The sequence below is a fragment of the Lepus europaeus genome, chromosome 20 (genome assembly GCF_033115175.1).
Source record: "Lepus europaeus isolate LE1 chromosome 20, mLepTim1.pri, whole genome shotgun sequence".
Taxonomy (NCBI): domain Eukaryota; kingdom Metazoa; phylum Chordata; class Mammalia; order Lagomorpha; family Leporidae; genus Lepus; species Lepus europaeus.
In genome coordinates, this window is record NC_084846.1 from 30013739 (window position 1) to 30034284 (window position 20546).

The 20546-nt window shown below is 57.0% G+C and overlaps 1 protein-coding gene across 1 annotated transcript in view; it reads left to right on the plus strand.

The window, feature by feature from the left end:
* The first annotated feature begins 7341 nt into the window (after positions 1-7341).
* The window catches only part of SNX10 (sorting nexin 10), a 63920-nt gene continuing 50715 nt past the window's right edge, over positions 7342-20546 (plus strand). The window contains exon 1 of the mRNA XM_062178208.1: positions 7342-7477. The gene's annotated coding sequence lies outside the window, so the exon portion shown is untranslated. The remainder of the gene's footprint in view (positions 7478-20546) is intronic.

Sequence of the window (20546 nt, forward strand, 5' to 3'; positions counted from 1 at the left end):
CCCCCTCTGCCAGGAAGTTCCTCTATCTTGCACCTCACTGTTGCTCTGAGAAGTCTGGCTCTCCATAGGTTCCATGGTTCCTAGGCTTCTGCCATCAGATCCCCTGGTGTCTGGGGCTTGAAATGACCCTGAGACTCAGGACCTTGGACTGGTGGTCATCAGCTGTCCTGAGTGGTGAGCCATGTGTGTGGGTGCCCTTCCATGTGTCACCTGCAGCCTGGGCCAGTGCTGGGGTCACAGTTGCCTGGGGCTCTATCCTCCCAAGGCTGCCAAACTGAGCTGCCCTGGGATCCCCTGGTCAGGTGCACCCACCCCACCCACTCCCTCCAGGTGAACTGCACCTGGGGCTCCAGGCTCACAGGTGCCCAGGGTAGGTCTGGTGGTGATCTGGGGCATTTTCCGGATGGGGGCTCTCCTATGGATGGTCACGTCTCTGGGTCTGATCCAGGCCATTTCCAGGAACACACCTGTCAACTTCCCAGCGCCCCGGCTTCCTCCTCACAGCCCAGCCCCAGCCCTAGTGGACCAGCTGAGAAGCCCATTAAGAAAATCCCTGAGGCTGTAGCCTCTCAGAGAAGCTCAAACCCTTCCTGCCCCCTCTCACCCTGCTGAGGTGCACTGTGGCCTCTGTGTTTGCCCTTAGGATCATGGTCCCCCTGCCCGCCACAGTTGAGGCTCAGCATGAGAAGGAGAGGCTGCACCTCGGTGCCACCACAGCCGAGACCTGGGCAGGGGCTTCCCTCTCAGAGCTGTTCCCCATCTACAAACCCAGGGTGACAGCGGTGGCTTTCCCATGGGTGACATGTGGTGCCCAGGGCCTGGCCAGGGCCCTGCACATCCCAGGAGGTCAGAGATGGGACTGGTCACTGTCGTTGGGGTTGTCCAGGATCCCCCTGCACAGCGGGCAGTATAGGGTCACGTGGGGTCATGGACCCAGCCCACTTCCGGTCCTGTGCTGTGGCCATCAGGGCTCCCACAGCTGGGCGAATCCCTGCTGTGCTTCTGCCAGCCTCCCCCTGTTGAGCACAGGAACAGGGACTGTGCTGGCTCTTGTGTGCACATGGCCCCCGACCCGAGGCTCTGCCCTCAGTGGGAGAAAGCCCCCACCCCTGCTTCCTTGTTCCCACTGCGCACTCCTCATGCCGGGAGCTGGGGGCTCCCAGTGTGTGCAGGGAGGGCAGGCCGTCCCAGTCCTGTCCCTGTGATGTCTGGGGGCGGGGCTCCATCCCATTTCACAGATGAGGACACTGAGGCTGCCATGGGCAGTCCCACCGCAGGTCAGTTCCATCTGACCGCAGAGCCGCGTCCCTGACCATGAGGAGGCGCTGCACCAGCCATGACAGTGTCTCCCTGCTGGTTGTCTGCCTCGGCCTTCCCAGCAGTCACTGCTCCTTGTCCATCTTGGACAGCAGTGTCTGTGCCCCGGGAGGTGTCAGTGTCCTCTCCAGAGGATCTAAGATGTTGACGTTGGCCCCATTCTGCAGCGAGAGGTGGGGGGGTGGGGAAGGAATGGCCTGGGGAGCTCACACTGTGCTGAATTGTACACTTCACACTGGGTGACAAACTACATTTTATTAAGGAACATGACAAACAGGGCCGAGAAAGTGAGAAAAATTGGCAGAGTATGGAGAAACAAATTATCCCAGGAAAATGAAGGACAGGTCTGGCCCTGGAGGTGGAGCGGGGGGACTTCAGGAGCTGGGGCTGGGGGCGGGGCCAGAGCTGCCTCTGCTATCCCTGCAGCGTCCCTGGTGGCAGCTGGGGACACGCTGGGCCCCGGCTCAGCTGCCCCACACACCATGGCTCCACGGTCACCACTGGACCCTGCACTGTGACCAGGAGTATGGCTGTCCCCCAGGGCATCCTCAACTATGTGCTCATCAGCTGGGGGCAAATAAGGCTCCGGCATGGCTATTTCTGGTAGGTCAGTGCGCTGCTCTGCTCCAGCTGTGAGGTCAGGTGCCGGGGACAGCCCTGACCTTCAGCTACTGCACAGGCAGAGCCATTGGGTCCCACTTCCCCCGCCAGAAGATGGGCACCTACCACCTCCTAGCTCCACTTCTGCTGTTACCAACCCAGCAGCCCTCATGGGGCCTCGGGTGGGTGACAGGCTCTTGGGGATGAACCTGACATAGGCTCAGGTGCTGTGGGCGGGACTGTCCCTCCCTTTTGGTGTTGGTGGCTGATGCGTGTCCAGGATGGACACTGAAAACCCCATGATCTCTGCTCTCCAGAAGGGGTGCGGGCACCCATGTGGAATCTGTTAGAGACAAGCAAGGACCCTTCGCAATGCCCCACCCACCTGGGTCTGGGTCTCAGGTTCCTACCAGAGGGCTAACTCCCACCCCTCCCTCATCCCCCACACCCAGGGTGGAATGGCCTCTTATTCCCCCCACACATCCAGGGGGCTATGGGCTCCCCAGTGGGGTCCTGGCCTGGCTGCTCTGTCACCTTCGCCTTCCTTGGTTGAAAGCACAAGGAGTATTGGGGGTGAGCGAGGGCAGATGCAGCGTCTCCATCACCGGACAAGGTGCCCACAGCTGGGGCCTGGGCCTCGGCCTGGTCGGGGACAACAGGAGAACATTCCTGTGAGAGTCTCGAACCCGGTGTGCTGGCTAAACCCTGCTCTGGAATGTGGGTGCTGATTCCCAGGTTACCCAGTTTTGTTAAGTCATCACTGAGGAAGTCACATTGTTTCCTATGGCCCCTAAGCTGAGCCCCTTCCTCACACAAGATTTCTCCAAAGTCCCCGTGGGCTGTTATCTGCTCCCCCACCCCACCCCCCAACATGCCCCACTGTCCAGAATTGCACCAACACAACCAACACCTGCCACAGGGCTGGCCTGGGGGCAGCTGGTGCCATAGCTGAGAGCGGACACAGACCAGCACCCTCCTTGTACAAGTGACTCTGCACGGGTCATTGTCTTTCTCTGGACATCCCCAGTCTCCTATCTGCTTCCTAGGTGTAGACTGACCAGACTCTCTAGGGCTGGTGCCACCTGTAGCTGATGCACGACCTCAGATGAGAGAGATCCAAGGTGAGCTGGGACAAAGGATGACTTTGGACTTCTAGGAGAAGGAGGGGTCTTCCCTGTCCTCTCTGACCACACCTTAGCCACTCCCATACCCGTTATAACTGCAAATCTGTTGCTCCGGACGTGCTTTGCTTTTCTTTTTTCAAATAAGATTTATTTATTTGAAAGGCAGAATGACAGAAAGAGAGGGAGAGACCCAGAGAGTTGTCTTCCATCTGCTGATTCACTCCCAAATGGCTACCATGTTCAGAAATAGGCCAAGCAAAAGCCAGGAGGCTAACACTCCATCTGTATCTCCCACCTGGGTAGCAGGGGTCCAAGTACTTGAGCTATTTTTGACTGCTTTCTCAGTCGCATTAGCAGGGAGCTGGATTGGAAGTGGAACAGCCAGGACTTGAACCTGCTGTGTGGGACACCAGAGTCGTAGGTGGTGGCCTACCCTGCTGCCCAGGGAGGCGGTTTTACCTTCCCCCATTTCTCCTTTACTCCTCACAAGTGCGTAACTCTCCTTTGAGCACTGTCTGCCTGAAGCTGAGAAACTGTCAACACTCCAAGCAAATGGACCTTTCACATCCAGCAACTATATAACTATACTGGTGACCCACATGGGAGGGTTCCTAGCCTAGGATGGGGGCAACTGGGAACTGGGAGCAAAGTAATCAGCATAGTCTGATTGAACAGGGCTGGTCAGCTTGCAGGGAACACTTGCTCCATCCTGGGTCAAGTTGTCCATCACCAAGATCTTAGCAATGGTGGCAGCAGCTCATGCAGGGCCCACTTACTCTTGGGGACCCTTGTTCCACCTGGTGTCATTCAGATGTGGTCTGGGGTCTGGCTGTCCTGAGCACCTGATGCAGAGACCCGAGAGGTGCATGGTCACCTGGACGCCTGTGTGTCCAGCACCGCACGGGACCCACAGCTGAATCATTCAGACTCGCAGCTCTAGGAAGTGACTAAGGGTTCCTAGGAGTGTATGCTCACCAGCAGGGTAGAATTGGGGATGAGGAGACAGCCTTTTCCAGGATGCCACAACGCAAGCACCGGGTTTTGTGCAGGGAGACAGAGTAGTGGAAAATGTGAGGTCTGAGAAATCCCAGAGCCAGGTTTCTGGGTTGCTGATCCCTGGGCTTCCCTGCCTCACAGGTGTGGGACCATTTTATTAGGGGTTAGAGACCTCTGCCTTCCATAGGTGGAAAATGAGAGGGAATTTCACGTTTCATGGCTGATCACATCTCCCCTCTGCTTGCTGATGTTATGTCTGGGGTTTTATTCTTCTTGCTCCCGCGGTCCCTAGTAGTTTTCGTGGGCCACCTGTTTGTACACCTGCCCACGTGGAAGCTGGAATCTGGACCCCCCCAACTCTACAGGGGCCTCTACATCCCAAAGAGGCTATGAGGGTGTGGGAGACAGCAGCCTTCCTGGGACCCTGACGCCCAGGGAAGTCGGGTGGTTCTAACAGCTACGTTCTATCAGAGTGTCCAGAAACAGGCTCGCAGCCCTGGGGCAAATCCCCTTTACTGGTAGACACTGCCTTGAATGTTCCCTGAGCCAAAACACGGAGACAGCCTGGGAACAGGAAGGGCGTGCTCATCACTCTCCGGGCTCCTCCAGGGAACCAAGGACGAGGAGGGAAACTGAGAGGTGAGCGACCCCGGTCCCCAGGGTGAGCCCATCCAAAGGCCAGCAGCTAATTCAGGGCCTCGCCAGTGCACCAAAGCAAGCAAGAGGGACACTGGCGCTCACAGTGTCCAAGCTGTCCCCAGGTGGGAAGGGTTCCGGGCAAACCCACTCTTCTCAGCTCCCCTGGACAGAAGAACGCTGATGGGTCTCGGGCTCCCCAGAAGGCCCCTGGAGATAAATTCCAAGTCCCCGAGGAGGCCCTGTAAGTTACCCTAGAGATAGAAGGGCACACGCTGGAGTGTTTGCTGCACCCTGGAGTCACCAAATGCACTGGTACCTGAATGTGAGCGACAGGAGACGCAGAGATGGCTGGGGCCTCGGCCCTGCGGCCTGGTTCTAAAATTCCGACTCGTTTCCCTGAGCTCGCCATCCCACAGACCGGCCACGATATCAGACGCTTCTGTGCACTTCAGTCAGGACAGAGCAGCGCACGTCCGAGTCAGTAAAAGCCTTCTAAGGGGTGGGTTTGGAGCAGTTCAGACGCAACTGACACACCTGGCACCCCTGCCAGACACATCCCACACGGGGCGCTTAGGTTCCCGTCCTAGCTCCACTCCTGAGTCCAGCTTCTCGTGTGTGAACTCCTGGAGGGGGCAGCACATCATGGCTCACGTCCTCGGGTCCCTGCCATCCATGTGTGGGACCTGGACTGAGTGCCCAGCCCCAGGAGTGGGCATTTCAGGAGTGAATCAGCAGATGGGTGATACCTGTCTTTCTTAAATAAATTTTAAAAAGTTTTTTTTTTTTAAAAGCCTGAAAAGAGAAATTTCTCTGGTCTGCCTGTGACTGAACAAAGTGATAATGGGTAGGTTTGGTTTCAAAGATGGTGGCTGGAGTTCCCCAAGCTGTAGGTATAAGGTGGAAATGACTCTTTGCCTGGAGGTCCCAATCAGACCCTAAATATAACCTTAGCTAACCTTTGCCATGAAATTCAAGTGCTTTACCTGTGTTACAGTAGCCACAGAAAGGAATTAGGCTTTAGCACAGGTGAGTTTCTCTCCGAGAGGCCCTATCCAGGTTGGGCTGGCCCCTTGACTTGCCCAGATGAAGAAACTGGGAACAAGAAAATATATTAAGGCAGGTTGGGACTGCTCTCCTCTGATGTGCAAATAAGACCCCACCCTCACCTGCACAGGTAGAAAACCCCACCCCATTTCCTGGGAGACAGCCTCCACTCAAAGGTTGCAAACTGAGCTGTGGGGAGCAGTTTAGCCCCATCTGGCCAGCAGCACTCCCGGCTCCTAACCACTCATTCTTCTCCTGAACTACAACATGGAACTCCTGAGGGCAGAGAGCGCCTCACTTCACCTGAACCCTCTGATGGCTACCTGGAGAGCCCAGGTCAGACCCCAAACTGTTCCCCCAAAGGACCCCACACTGAATGTCAGGTAAGGATGCTTCTAAATGCCTGGCGGCCACTGCGGACCACCAGAGCTACTCCCCATGACACAAGCCCTTGCTTCATCTTGAGGGAGTCTCACTTCTCCAGCCTGGGCCGTGGCCAGCTTCAGCAGGAAGTAGTTACAGAAGCGCCACTTCCTGCCTTTCTCCTCCAGAATGGGAGTGAAAGGTCTCAGGGAGCATTTTGTGGCCAAGAATGTAGGATTTAGGGGAGGAGGGCAGAACTGGGACTGGGGCAGAGAGCACCAACCGTCTTGAGCCTGTTTTCCAGAGCTACCCAGGGGAGCTTAGTTTGTTACAGTGAACTGGGAGGGCAGGACCGCCATGAACAAGGAGCCACAAAACTGCAAGATGCCGCTTTGAGTCCGAGTCGGCAGACCCGAGCTGAGCTTTGCTTCCAGGATTAAATTCTCCACCCGGGGAGAGACTGCGCCATTTCCCGACATGGGGACGCCCGTGAGAAGCCCGGGAATCTGCCCCTCATGGGGGCCCGTTATTTCGGGGGCTCCTGCTGTCTCCTTCACTTCTCCCAGGGGAAATAAAGTTTTCCTCTGCGCACCGCTTACCTCAGCCTAATCATCTGGGGATACCCTGAGCGAGTGGACGCTCACTGTGGACACACAGAGGCGCGGACTTCTCAGCGGGCCGTGCAGGGCCCCCCAAGGTGTGCACAGTCAGGGCCACTGGGGAACTTAAAGATCAGGCGGCGCTGACCGCAGTGTCCTTTCGTCCCCCACCTCAGGGGCAGGGATTGGGGGGAGACCCCGCCCAAGGTGTCATTTTTGAAATACGTTCCTGATTCAGGCCCTTTGGCACTCTCCATAGCCTGACTCCTAAAAATTAGACATTTTAAACGTCAAAGTCGGCATTTGCAGCCCACACGCCCGCCCCCCAGCCCCGAGGCCCCCTGCCAGCACCCGCCCGACCCTGCCCGCAGCGCGCACACAGCTGAGGGCCCGGGGTCCCGGCTCCAGCGGGCTTCCAGGGCCCAGTCCCGCGGCTGCTGCTGGCACAGCGTCAGCTCCGGCGCAAGGGGGCTGGGGGCGGATGAGCAGCGGCTGTGGGGACGAAGGTCGCGGGCTCTGGGCTCCGGGCGTCGCCGCAGCCCGCCGGGGTCCGCCTACCGGTCAGAAGCCGGCGGGCTGAGACGGCCCCTGGGCGGGCGGCGCGGGAGGCGGAAGCAGGAGGCCGAGCGGCCGCACCCGGGCGGCGGGCGCTGGGCGCGGGCGCGGGGCCGTTACGTGCGCGGGGAGCGCGGGGCTGCGCTCGCGTGCGTTCCTGGGCGCTCGCCGCCACGCCTTTGAGTCAGCAAAGTCGGCGCCCGCCGTCCGCCCCCGGCCTGCGCTGCTCCAGGACAGCGGGTAAGTGACGGCCGACCTGCCCGGCTCTTCCCGCACGGCCGCGGTGGGGACGGCGCCCTGGCCCAAGCCGGCCTCCCGTTCCCTTCTGAGTTCGCGGGACCCTCCCTGCGAGCAGGTGTCGGCCCTGGCGGCTGAGAGAGGCGCGGGCTCCCCGATTTTGATTTTGAGCGTTGCCTCCTCTGGCCGAGGTGTGCGGGCGGGGCGGGAGCGGGCGCGGCGGGGAGGAGGTGATGCGGGGCTCCTTCGCTGGGGAGGGGGCTGGGCTTGATCGCTGGGGAGGGGGCTGGGCCCTGTTGATCCTGCGGGTTGCCTGGAAGGACCCCCGGGAGAGGGTGGGGCAGAGGCCCAAGCCTGGGTTCCAGCAAAAGTGCTGGCCCCTCGCAGCAGCAGCGGGGCTGGGTGGGCACTGGGTGGGCACTGGCAGCCGGCGTGGACACGGGAGTGGGGAGCGGCAGGCAGGGTCTTTTCGGGGCTGTGGGATGAGGGAAGCGGCCTCGGTTTGGAAAATCCACAGGGACCGAGCTGCGGGGCCGGTGACAGGAGGAGGCACAGGCGGCCGCGGAGTTGTGGCCGCGGCAGACTCTCCCAGAGGCCCGGGGGTCGCCGAGGGTGGGCGCACTGCACAGCCACGTGTCTGCTGGAAGGGAGGAGCGGCTGCTCCCCAGACGCGGGGACGCGCAGGAAAATGGGTGCAGACGTTCAGAGCGGCAGGAGGCTCCCGCGTGGTGTCCATCACCGGGGAAACAGAGGCGTGGGGAGGGAGGTGCCCCGCGCAGGTGCAAGCTCTGCCCCCCACTGCAGAGCTGGGGTGATGGGCAGGGTGGGAGGATCTCCCCCCCTCTCCCCTCCCCTCCTCTTCCCTCCCTGGGCAGTGGGCTGTGCTTGGGGAGGGGCCAGAGCAGACCTTGTGAGGCCCAGTGGGCTGGGGCTCCTGGCCAGGAGGATAGGGGTGAGGGGAGGGGCGTGTAGCTGGATCTTCCTGTTTCATAAAGCGATGGCAGACTTGACAGTGACCGGAGGCTGTTTTGAAGAAAGAGGGAATTCAATGCGCTTGAAGTAGAGGTGAGGCGCTGAGGTCTCCTGTGAGCCCAGAGCTGAGCGCCCAGAGGAGCAGTCAGGCCACTGCCTTCTCCTGCTGGTTCCCCGGGGCCTGGGGAGGGCCTGGTGTGGACAGCGGGTCTTGCTCAGGCCCCAGCGCCCCTCAGAGCCATGGCCCTGGGCTGAGCCCCCACCTGCCCCCTCCGTCATGAGGGGTTGTCTGCTCCGTTAGGTTCATAAACGCAGAAATGCCCACCTCCTTCTGCAGGCAGCCTGTAGGGCAGCAGCGTAGGGCACCGTAGGCCACAGCAGTGAGCTGGACTGTGGAGCCCCTTGCTGATCTTTCCCAGCCCTGGACTAGGCCTGCTTTCCCTCTGGGGATTCCTTTGCTGCTTAAGCCATGGGGGAGGGAGGGGCTTCTTTCCCTCTGGTGTCAGGGCCGAGAACTGGCTGCAGACAGGGCCCAGCCTACGCAGGCGTTGGTTTCCAAGAGTGGCCAAGGAGGGCTTTTGGCTGGGGTCACGGTGCACTCCGTGGTAATTCCCCAGATTTTCAGTTGTTGTCACCAAACATCTTTCTCTTGGTCATCTAGGAGGGTTGAGTTAGCTCTAGGTTCTCCAAGGCCTGTTCAACAAGAGTGTGTCCTCGTGCAGGGACCAGATACAACTTCTGGTGTCAGACCATCTGAGTGGAAATCTTAGCACAGTCGTTTGCTAGCTCTGGTATTGTTGGCATCTTTCAATTTCAGTTGTCTTTTATTCAGAAGTAAAAGGGAGGTGGGGTGGGCATGTGACCTCGTGGTTGGGTGTTGGAGTGCCTGGGTTCCGTGCCTGTCACCTTCCCTCTCATACAGACACTGGCAGGTAGCAGTGATGGCTCATGTGATCGGGTTCCTGTCGCCTGTGTGGAAGAATCAGTTCTTGTCTTCTTCTTGGAGCTGTAGTAGGTTTTTGGGGGAGTAGGCCAGCAAATTGGAGCTCCGTCTAAAAAAAATGTTTTTTTGAAAATGATAACAATCTGCTGGCACCGCGGCTCACTTGGTTAATCCTCCTCCTGCGGCACCGGTACCCCAGGTTCTAGTCCCAGTTGGGGCGCCGGATTCTGTCCCACTTGCTCCTCTTCCAGTCCAGCTCTCTGCTGTGGCCCGGGAGGGCAGTGGAGGATGGCCCAAGTGCTTGGGCCCTGCACCCGCATGGGAGACCAGGAGGAAGCACCTGGCTCCTGGCTTTGGATCAGCGCAGTGCGCCGGCCATAGCGGCCATTTGGGGCTGAACCAATGGAAGGAAGACCTTTCTCTCTATCTCTCTTTCTCTAACTCTGCCTGTCAAAAAACAAAAAAAAAAGATAACAATCTATGACAACCCCCTTCCTCCTTAATTGTTAACTCCAACAGCCTACCTTTATTGAGGACTTACTGTGTGGCAGGCACTGTGAAAGGATTTTATGTGTCTGGTTCCCTAAGCCTCAAACAAGCTTGTGGTGCAGATCCTATCATGTCCGCAGTTTACATCTGGGGATAGCAAGCCATCCAGCCATTTGTGACTTTTTAAATCTCAGCTCAGTTTTAACCACCCTGCAAATTTGTCCCAACATACTCTAGTAGTCAGTAGTTTTTTAGGGCTTAGTGTGTGGCTTGGATGGAGCTCTAGGCTCCTGATTTTGATCTGGCCCAGCCCTGGCCATTGCAGCCATTTGGGGAGTAAACCAGTGGATGGAAGAGCTCGCTCTCTCACTTAGTGTGTGGGCCAGGATCCCCAGTAATTGCATTTTGCAAAGATGCAGTTGAGGCCCTAGGAAAGGCACAATAATGGAACGGGAACACCACAGCTGATTCGAGGTAGGCAGGGGACTCAAACAGGTCTCCTCACTCCCAGTCTCGCTTTTTTCCACTTGGCCCTGATGCTTCCCTGAGGAATAAGTGGTGCCAGGCAGATGAATTAGGGAGCGGCAGAGACTCCCGCCCTCCCTCAGGCTGCCGCTGCCTGTGCGAGCCCAGCAGAGCTTGCTGGCAGCGCCTGTGCTTCGGCCTGTTGTCTTGGGAGCTCAGCCACTTGGACTGTGATTCAGGACAGAAAATCCGCAACTCTGAGAGACTCGACCAGCAGAACCAAAGCCTACTGGGGAGAAGAGGAAAGTTCCAGAACATGCCGTGGTCGGGGCACAGGCCGGCCATTTAGACCCCTTGGTAGAACCGTGGTGTTGGAACATATTTGCAGAGAGGTTTAGTGAATTCAAACGAGTCCCGGAAGCCTGAGATTCTGTGCAGCCTATGTCTCATGGAACACAAGGCCGTCTCCTGGCCTAAGCTTGATATTCCAAGGGAAAAAAGAGGTCTGATAGGTTGGGAGACCCTTATTAGTTTAGGCCAACCTTGTGAAGAAAAGAATTGTTTATTTGAAAGGCAGAGAGACAGAGAGCTCCCATCTACTGGGTCACTCCTCAAGTGCCCACACTGTCCAGGGTTAGGCCTGGCTGAAGCTGGGAGCTTGGAAAGGAATCCAGGTTTCCCACGTGGCTGATAGAGACCCAGCTGTTTGTACCATGCACACTGCATCCCAGGGTCTGCAGCCGCAGGATACGGGAGTCAGAAGTCGGAGGCAGACAGCAAACACACTCTGGGATGTAGGCTCCTTAGCCAGCATCTTCAACTGCTAGGCTACATGGCCTCCCATAGGCCAGCCTTTTAAAAATCCTTTTAAAGATTTATTTGTTTGAAGGGGGGGGGGCGGAGAGAATCTTCCATCCATTGGTTTACTACTCAAATGGCTGCAATGGCCAGGGTCAGGCCAGATCAAAATCAGGAGCCTAGAGCTCCATCTGGGTCTTTCACATGAGTGGCAGGGGACTAAGGACTTGAGCCACCTTCCTCTGCTTTCCCAGGTGGTGGTAGCAGGGAGCTGGAAGCAAAGTGGAGCAGCAGGGACTTAAATGCATGCCTATAAGGGATGCTGGAATTAATAGGAGGTGGGTTAACCTACTGAGCCACAAGCCAGCCCAAAGAAATACATGTTCTATGATTCAGAGACATTTCTTTTTTATTTTCTGTTCTTTTTTTAAAATTTATTTATTTGCAAGGCAGAGTTACAGACAGGCAGAGGCAGAGAGAGAGAGAGAGAGAGAGAGAGAGAGAGAGAGAGAGGCCTTCCATCTACTGGTTTACTCCCCAGATAGCTGCAACAGCCGGGGCTGCGCTGATCTGAAGCCAGGAGCCAGGAGCTTCTTCCAGGTCTCCCACATGCCTGCAGGGGTCCAAGGACTTGGGCCATCTTCTACTGCTTTCCCAGGCCAGTAGTAGACAGCTGGATCAGAACTGGAGCAGCCGGGACTCTAACTGACACCTGTATGGGATGCTGGCATTACAGGTGGAGGTTTAACCTACTACACCACAGCTCCGGCCCCTTTTCAGAGACATTTCATGACGTGAGCAGGTGTAGGAAGCAGAATTTGAACCCATAGCTGTTCTCATGCCCGTTTTCCCTCAGCGAGTCCCAGCATCGTATTTGGTTTTAGGGCCAACATGACGTTCTCTCAGACAGAACTGTCGAGGGCAAAGTTTAAAAGCCATGCTGGTGCATTGTTAGATGTAGGACCCTGAGGCCGCTCCTCCAGCATATTCTGTGTGGGCTCTGAGAGGCTGTGCTTTCCAGGCTGGGTTATGCATTTTCTCACTGACACCATGGACAACCAGGGCTTTGTCCTAGTTCATTTACAAAACCATAAAGTAGGTGAAAACTTGTGAGCGGCCTTAACTTTGAGATGAGTGGTGCAAAGTCATGGTCATCTCCTTTTCCCAATCCCCTCTCTCATTTTCCCATCTCAAGTACGCGCTTCCATTTTGGATCACCTTGATACTTCCCTGCTTCTGTTAAGGCCCCCACAGCATTTGGCCAGAGTTCCCTCGGTATCAGAGAAAACGTGGAAGGATACCCTACTGTGCCCAGGCCCTCGTGCATGGGGACTTCAGAAAGTCCACGGAGGGTCTGGCATTGTGGCACAGTGGGTTAAGCTGCCGCTGGGGGCGTTGACATCTGTATCCGAGTGTGGGTTCACGTCCTGGTTCTCCACTTAGAACCCAGATCCCTGCTAATGCACCTGGGAAGTCAGCAGATGATGACACAGGTCATCCCTGCCATCCACGTAGGAGACATGGGTGGAGATCCTGGTTCCTGGCTTCAGCCTCACCCAGCCCCAGCCATTGTGGCTATTAGGAGAGTGAACCAGCAGATGAAAGATATTTCTGTTTTTTCCTCTTCTCTGTGAAACTCTGCCTTTCAAATCAGTAGTCTTTTTTTTTTTTTGTAAGATTTTATCTATTTATTTGAGAGGCAGAGTAATAGTCGGAGAGAGGGAAAGACAGACAGAAAGGTCTCCCATCCGCTGGTTCACTCCCTAAATGGCTGCAATGGCCGGAGCTGAGCCTATCCAAAGCCAGGAGCCAGTGGATTCTTCTGCATCTCCCACATGGGTTCAGGGGCCCAAGCACTTGGGCCATCTTTCACCGCTTTCCCAGGCCATTAGCGGAGAGCTGGATCGGAAGAGGAGCAACTGAGACTTGAACCACACCCATACAGAATGCCGGCGCTGCAGGCAGAGGCTTAACCTAGTGCGCCACAGCGCTGACCTCTAAATAGTCTTGTTTTTAAATAAAAGTTCATGGAAAAAAGGAACTAAAAGTGTGGTACAAAATTTTATTTTAGGGATTTATTTTATTTACTTGAAACACAGAGTTAGAGAGAAAAAGATAGAGAGAGTTGTTCCATCTGCTGGCTCACTCCCCAAATGCCACAAGGACTGAAGCTGAGCTGACCCCAAGCCAGGAGCCAGGAGCCTCCTCCCGGTCCTGCACATGGGTGCAGGGGCCCAAGGACCTGGGCTATCGTCTGCTGCCTTCCCAGACACTACAGCAGGGGGCTGGATCAGAAGTGGAGCAGCTGGGACTCGAGCCTGTGCCCAGGTGCCCATATGGGATGCTGGTGCCACAGGCCAGGGCTTCAACCCACTGCATCACAGTGCTGGCCCTGGTACAAAAGTGTTTTAAGTCCACAAGTATTACTTTCATAATGCACATTTCACTGCGGATTGGGGTGCTCGCCCTGACGTGGCCTTCCGAGGTGCCCGCTCTGCACGCGGCAATGACTGTGAGAACCTGGAGGTGGACCCACCGGAGCACAGCGTTCCCCGCTCGGACGGCCTCCCTCGGCCTGCAGCCTCCCCTTCCCAGCCTGGCACAACTTCTCCCATGAACACAGGACACCCAGCCTGGCCTGACTGCTCACCATGGCTGGAGCACCTGCAACCGCCCCCCCCAGCCCTTCCTCCGCCGGCTCCTTTCTATGCCCTGTATCCATGTTTGCTGCTACTCCCTGCTTCCTGGGGCCACTTGTGTTGCACTCTCACAGGGGCTGGGCTTTAGCCCTCAGCCAGTTTTGCCATCTCGAGGCAGAACCTATTTGTGAGGGTCTCTGAGCAGGGGGACCCCAGAGGAAGGGGAGGTTCGAGGGAGCATTTGGATTTCCCCTCTCAGCGGCTGGGCCGCGGGGACGCAGAACGCATCAGCCTCAGCTGCGTGGGTTGCAGGTCACCCAGAGGCTTTGCAAGGCCTCATGGGTATTTATCTCATCATTGACAGTATTCTTGCTGGTTTGCCCCTTTGTGCTTTAGCTGTGGCTGGGTTATCAGGAAGAGGGACCCCCTGAAGTTCCATCAGCTGTGGGGGAGCTCCCTGTAAGGACCCACAGGCAGCCAGAGGCAGCTGCTCAGAACTGGCAAGTCACAACCCCAGGGTTACAGGCCTCTCACTCCCGTTCCCTGGGCCTCCCACGTGGTGCCTCTGCTTGCACGTGGCCCCGTGAGGTGGGCCTGTCCCTGAAGGCACATGATTTTCTGCTCAGTTGCTCATCAGCCCAGATGCAGCCTCTCAGGGCCTCCTCCCACGCTCCTGGTAAACCCGTCCTGTGGTGATGCCGCCAGCTCCTCAACTTCCCTTCTCTGTCCCCTGCCTGGTCCTCCATTGCCCCAGAACCTGCAGTCGGCAGCTCCCCAGGGCCTGTCCTGGGCCCTTTTCCTGGCCTGCACCTCTCTCCCTAGATCTGTTTCTGTTTTTTTTTTTTTTTCCTTTTATGTACAACAGAATTATCTGGATTACTCTTCAAGCAGAGTACTGGGCCTCAGGATTCTTAATTCTGCAGGCCCGGGATGCAAGCTGGTCATCGCCTCTTACTCCCAGGTGGTCTGGAGGCTGGTCATTTCCTTGGCTTTACGTGTCATCCTAATGCGGATGTCTCACAGTTTCTTGGGAGCTCCAGGCTTCGACACCGGACATTAAATTTGACTACAATCCCTGGGATGTGTCACAGACATCCCAAATGGACTCGCCCGATACTGTGGCTCCTCTGCTCCCCAGTGTTGTAGGGCCTTACTCTTGGATATCTTGGGGGCTCTGTATAGAAAATGCAGCCGGCACTGTGGCCTGCACTGCTTGCATCCCTTGTGGACATGAGACCCCAGCCCTGGTCCCCGTCTCGGGGGTTGACCTGGACCCTTAGCCTTCTTTTCGGGCAGCTTATCTACAGGTGATCAGGCTGAGAAGCTGAGCTCAACACACGGGAAATCCACCTCGTGGTTTACGGTAACTGGACCACAAGCCGGGGTTTTCCACTTGGCTCCTTTCCCTGATGGTTGGGAAACCTTGGAAAGTGCCCTGTCTGCTTTGAGAACTTTGCCCAGTAGAGCTGCAGACGGACTCGTGTCAAATGCTCTTGGGTTACAGTCGGTCCTTCGGGCAAATCGAGTTTGAGAGCGATTTGAGCATCATCCCCATGTCTCAAACCGTGCGTGTCATCTTAGGCTGTGGGGTCCAGGCCAGGGGAGGACATCCAGGGGTGAATGCTCTCGGGTTCCCAGGAGGGAGCCGTGCTGTGCATTTCACAGATGCGGGCCCTGTCTCAGAGCATGGGGGTGTAACACATTCTGCTCCCTAAGTATTTTTGTCCTGACTGACAAGGAAGATACTTGAAGAAAAGGTTACTTAAAGGAACAGATGCACTGTAATCCTGAGGAAGGCGCCTCAGGGTTTTTCACTACAAAGACCCTGGAGAGTCTGAGATAGGACATGCAGGGTGGGTGGGCATTGGCTAGTGGGTCAGAGGGCAGGTGGGGCTCCCATGTCCCACACTGGGGCACCTGGGCTCAGTTCCCAGCTCCATTCCTGACTCCAGCTTCCTGCTAATGCAGACCCTGGGAGAGGGTAGTGATGGATGAAATAATCGGGTTCCTGTCACTCACCTGGGAGACCTCATTGAGTTCCTGGCTCCTGGCTGCAGCCCCAGCCATGGCCATTGAGGGCGTTTAGGGTGAACAGGTGGTTAGGAGCTCTCTCTCTCTCTCTCTCTCTCTCTCTCCTCCTCTCTCCCCCTCCCTCTCCCTCTGTCTCTCTTTCTCTGTTTCTCAAATAAAAACCTTTTAAACACTACATATAGAGCAGACGGTGAGGAGTGACAGCAGCCGGCACCGTGAGCGTGGGACGCCTGCCTCTCTCCTGCTCCCTTGACCTTCACTGCAGGTCCATGGAGCAGCGGTCACCTCCCTTTACAGATGAGGACACTGAGGCTCAGGGACATGAGTGAGTGACCCTGAGACTGTGCAGGCGGCTGTGGCCTGGATGTCGGCCCCGCCTCCTCCATGCTCTTGCCCATGTTAGGGAGCACTCCCCGACCAAAGGTGGAATCTGTGGTCATTTTTGTGCAGATGTGGTTATGTCCCCTGGGTAGACTTGAACCTGCCGTGGCTCCTGCACGATGCCTGGTTTTCCTGTTGTCATGGAGAGGGAGCTGACCCCAGCCGCAGGATCTCGGGTCTCAGGCAGATGGGGTTGCTCTTCTCGCTCAGTGTGAAAGCGGGCATCTCTCTAGTCTGTGCACCTGTGCCCGTTGGTTACATCATCCCCAGTGACTCCACGTGTGCACGTCCCGTGTCGGCCCGCATGGTCCCAGCTCGACTCACCGTGCTCCTGCCTCACCTCTGCGGCCTGGCCTCCCTTCCAGCTTCCTCTTTCTGCTGGTAACACCGTCTCCTTCCCGTCACCGCTCTGTGAGTCATCCCAGACGCCCTTTTCTCTTTTTTCGACTAAGCTCGGGCCAAGTTCTTGCGTTTTGTTTTGTTTTAAAATAGGTTCACAGCCAGGTTGAACAGGTCACCTGGAGGTCGCTTGTCTCCTGTGCCTCACTACACACAGAACGACAGCCCTGGGCATGGTCAGCACCCAGTGGTGCACTGTTACAGTCACGTACCTGTCCTGCCACTTCCTCCTCACCCCGAGTCCAGGGCGCGCTTTAGGGGTCATTCCTGCTGCTGTGTGTTCGGAGGGGTTGTTCTTTTGTTTCTTCTCCCTCTCTCTCTTTAAGATTTATTCGTGTACTTGAAAGGCTAAGTCACAGAGACCTTTCATTAGCTGGTTCACTCCCCAGATGGCTGCAATAGCAGAACGGGGCCAGGCTGAAGCCAAGAGCCAGGAGCTTCATCTGGGTCTCCCATGTGGGAGGCAGGGACCCAAACACTTGGCCATCTTCTGCTGCTTTCCCAGGCCACAGCAGGAAGCTAGATTGGAAGTGGAGTAGCCGGGACTCGAACCTGGACTCTTATAGGCAGCTTAACCTGCTGGGCCATCAGCTGCAGCCCCCATCCTGTGGGGTTTTGACAATGCATGCCCACCATTGTGGTATCATCCACTCCCCACTGAATCCTCAGGACTCCGCTTCTTTGTTTTTCCCAAGAGTTCTGTTCCATCCCTGCCCACCCTGAGCCCATGAGGCTGCCCTCTCACTATATTCTGGAAGCTTCTAGTGTGGCTCATGGCCAGTGACCTGGCTCCCCCAACCCATCCTCTGACGCAGTGACCCTGTGTCTGGCCTGTGCTTGGGGTCAGCCCTCACTTCCCGTGGGTTCCACACCTGTGGGTTTGACCTAACCACGGCCTGAAGCTGTTCAGGGAAGAAAAAAGTACCTGCAGGTTCCAAAAAGTGCTGGGTCCACTTGAGTGGAGTGATGGCGTGCGAAGTACCCGCAGGTATCTGAGCCGGAGCGCGTAGCTTGTGTGCAAGCGCTGCGCCTGTTTCCCTGAGGGCTGGGGCCTCTGCAGGCGTCAGCAGCCACAGCGCAGTGGTCTGCTGTCCTTGCCATCCCCAAAGCCCACTGCAGCCCTTCCCGACACCTCCTGGCCACACTCTGCCAGCCCGGGCTCTGCACTCCCGGGGCCACACAGCGTCCCTGTTCTCAGCGTCCCTGTTCTCACGCCCAGTCTCTGTGCCAGCTCGTTGGGCTGCTCAGAGACTTGATGGTGATGCAGACAAGGAGAAAATATGCCGGAAGGAACTCAGTCCAATTTAATCTACCCAAAAGCAACTGGGCACTGACTGCTGCTGGCACCGTGTTAAGGCCAGGGTTGTAGAGTGTGAGTGACTGGGACAAGGTCCCTGTCCTCAGGGGACTTTCGAGAGGACAGAGAATAAAGAAGCAGCAACACTGATGGTGGTAAAACCTAGGGAGACCACAGAAGGGGCAGTCTGCTTCCGTGGTGGTCAGTGAAGGCCTCTTGGAGGAGGTAGCATTGAGACAAAGCCCTGAGGAGTGGGAGGAGTCGCCTGGGTGAGCCGGTGGGGAAGGGGAGAAGCAGGCCATGTCCAAGGGAGAAAGAAGTGGGAGGGGCCCGCGGTATGAAGTTGAGGGTCTGACTTGGCTGGTGCAGTATGTACAGTGAGTGTGAGCATTAGGTCCAGCCGGCGGTCGGAGACCTGAAGGGGTTTGCTTTACTGGGGTCATCCAAATATGCTCCCTGTCCCCTGGCACAGTGCTTTTATTTATTTATTTCAAACGTTTACTTACGTATTTTATTTGAAAGGCAGATAGTCGGAGAGAAATGTTCCATCCGCTGGTTCACTCTCCAAATGTCCATGATGGTCAGGGCTGGGCCAGGCTGAGGGCAGGAGCCAGCAGTTCCATCTGGGTTTCCTGGGTGTAGGAGGAGCCCAAGCACCTGAGCCATCACCTGTTGCCTCCCTGGGTGTGCAGCAGCAGGAAGTGGGATTGGAACACGGGGATCCAGGCCTCAAAGCAGACACTCTGATATGGGATGTGGGTGTCCCACGGCCCAACTCAACCTCTGTGCCACACCCATGGCCCTGGAACAGTGGCTGTAATGTTTTCCCCATGGTCAGTGCCCCGAGGGCCATGGGGGCACGTATGGGGAGACTGTTGCGGGGTGGGGGTGTTGGGTGTGCGTGGCGTGACTGTCCCTCGCCTTCCCCACCTGCTCCAGGTGAGGAAAACTGTCCCCAGTCTGTGGGGTTGTGTGCATCTCTTCCTTTTCAATTAAGTGTTGCAGAGTTCATAAGGAGCAGTCCGGGACATGGGCTTCTGTCAGCTGCTGAGAACACTGGCCCCGAGATCCGAGGATGAGTCACTGTTTAATTGGATCACCGTGTGGCCCACTTGAAAAATACTGATTTGGCCCAGAAAAGTGATTATTTGCAGTCTTAGGAGGTTAGTCAGAAATGACGTTGGAGATGCCCTTGGCTTGGTGCAGCGTGGACGTCGTCCTTTCGTGAAGAGGCAGTGCAGGGAGACAGCACCACCGGCCTCCAGGAGCCCAGCGAGTCTGCCCCGAGTGGGGTGGTGGCTTAGCCTCACTGCTATGACAGGACAAGGGGGGCCTCCCGGCCGGCTTCACCGAGTGCTGCGGGATGACCCTGTAAGCCGTAGAGTATCGGAAGAGCGCTTTACGGAGTTCAATGTGGTTCCTGCACATTTGGCCAGGGCGTAAGTCCTGAGCGCAGAGCAGAACGTCTCACTGGCCACAGGTGTCGGGGTCTAGCAGCATCTGAACGAGGTTATTCTTGTGCCTTTGGAGTAGAAATCTCTTTCTGAGAGTGATGCGGAATCCAGAAACCCTCAAGAAAGAATGGATCGATTCATTAGAAGTGAGATTGGCATAGTAAACCACTGTACACATAGACAGCTTGCAAACCAGAGAAATATATTTTATGTTGCAGACTAGAGGTTACTTTCCCTAATACAAAAAGACCTAGAAGTCAATAAGAAAAGAGCCAGAACTTGGGAAAAGTGGCCCAATTCCTATAAAATGACTTAGTGGTTCCTAAACCCATGAGCAGTGTGTGCTGTGGTGCCTGTGTGTCAGTGCAGTCACCTCTCTGGGCTGGTGCTGGGATGGATGTTGGCAGGGAGGCGGGGGGGGGGGGGTGTGTAGCTCTGGGAGTGGGTGTCTGTTCCCTGCAGGGGGAGCCTTGCCATGGTCTGGGGAGTTCATGACCCCCAGGGCCCCTCCCTCCCAGATTCCCACGTGCAGAGTGCGCCCTTCAGTGCCACCCACAGCTCTGCGCTGGGCACCGTGTAGAAGAGCACAGCAGTGCCCACCAGGGGGCCACTGAAGGGAATCCTGGGTGCACCTGCACCTGCACCGTGGGTGCTCTGCACAGAACCCGAGGAGGAGCGGTCTGTGTGGCTGAGTGGGGCGAGGGCCGTCTCAAGGCCTTGGCACAGGGCCGCCGTGGGCAGCACAAAGCTCCCGGTGTGACGTGGTCAGGTCTGGGCTGTCCTCAGGGCCATGCAGGTGTTTACTGTGGATGTGCTGCCTGAGTGGGTGAGTGAGGCGGGAGAAGGTAGCAGGGCCTCTGGGGACAGCAAGCCCAGTGCTGGGGAGAGGCAGAATAGGGTTCTGTATCGAGGGGTGGGAGCACTCGAGGGGGAAGCAGACCGTCAGGCTGGGTGGGAGCGTGGGGCCGTGACGGTGGTCTTGGGATCTGGGCTGGAGAGGGTCCACCCAGCATGCTGGGAGCCCTAGCAGGGCTGGGATGGCAGTGCGTGTGGTGAGGACGCTCGTCACGGGTGTGTGAGGGGGAGCCGGGCCTCACTTCTGAGCCTCCACTCCAGAGTCCTCTCCCTGCTCCCACCCCTCACTGCGCAGCCTGACCTGCACGTGGACGGTCACTCCCCAGCCCCCGTTGCGTCTCCTGCCCAC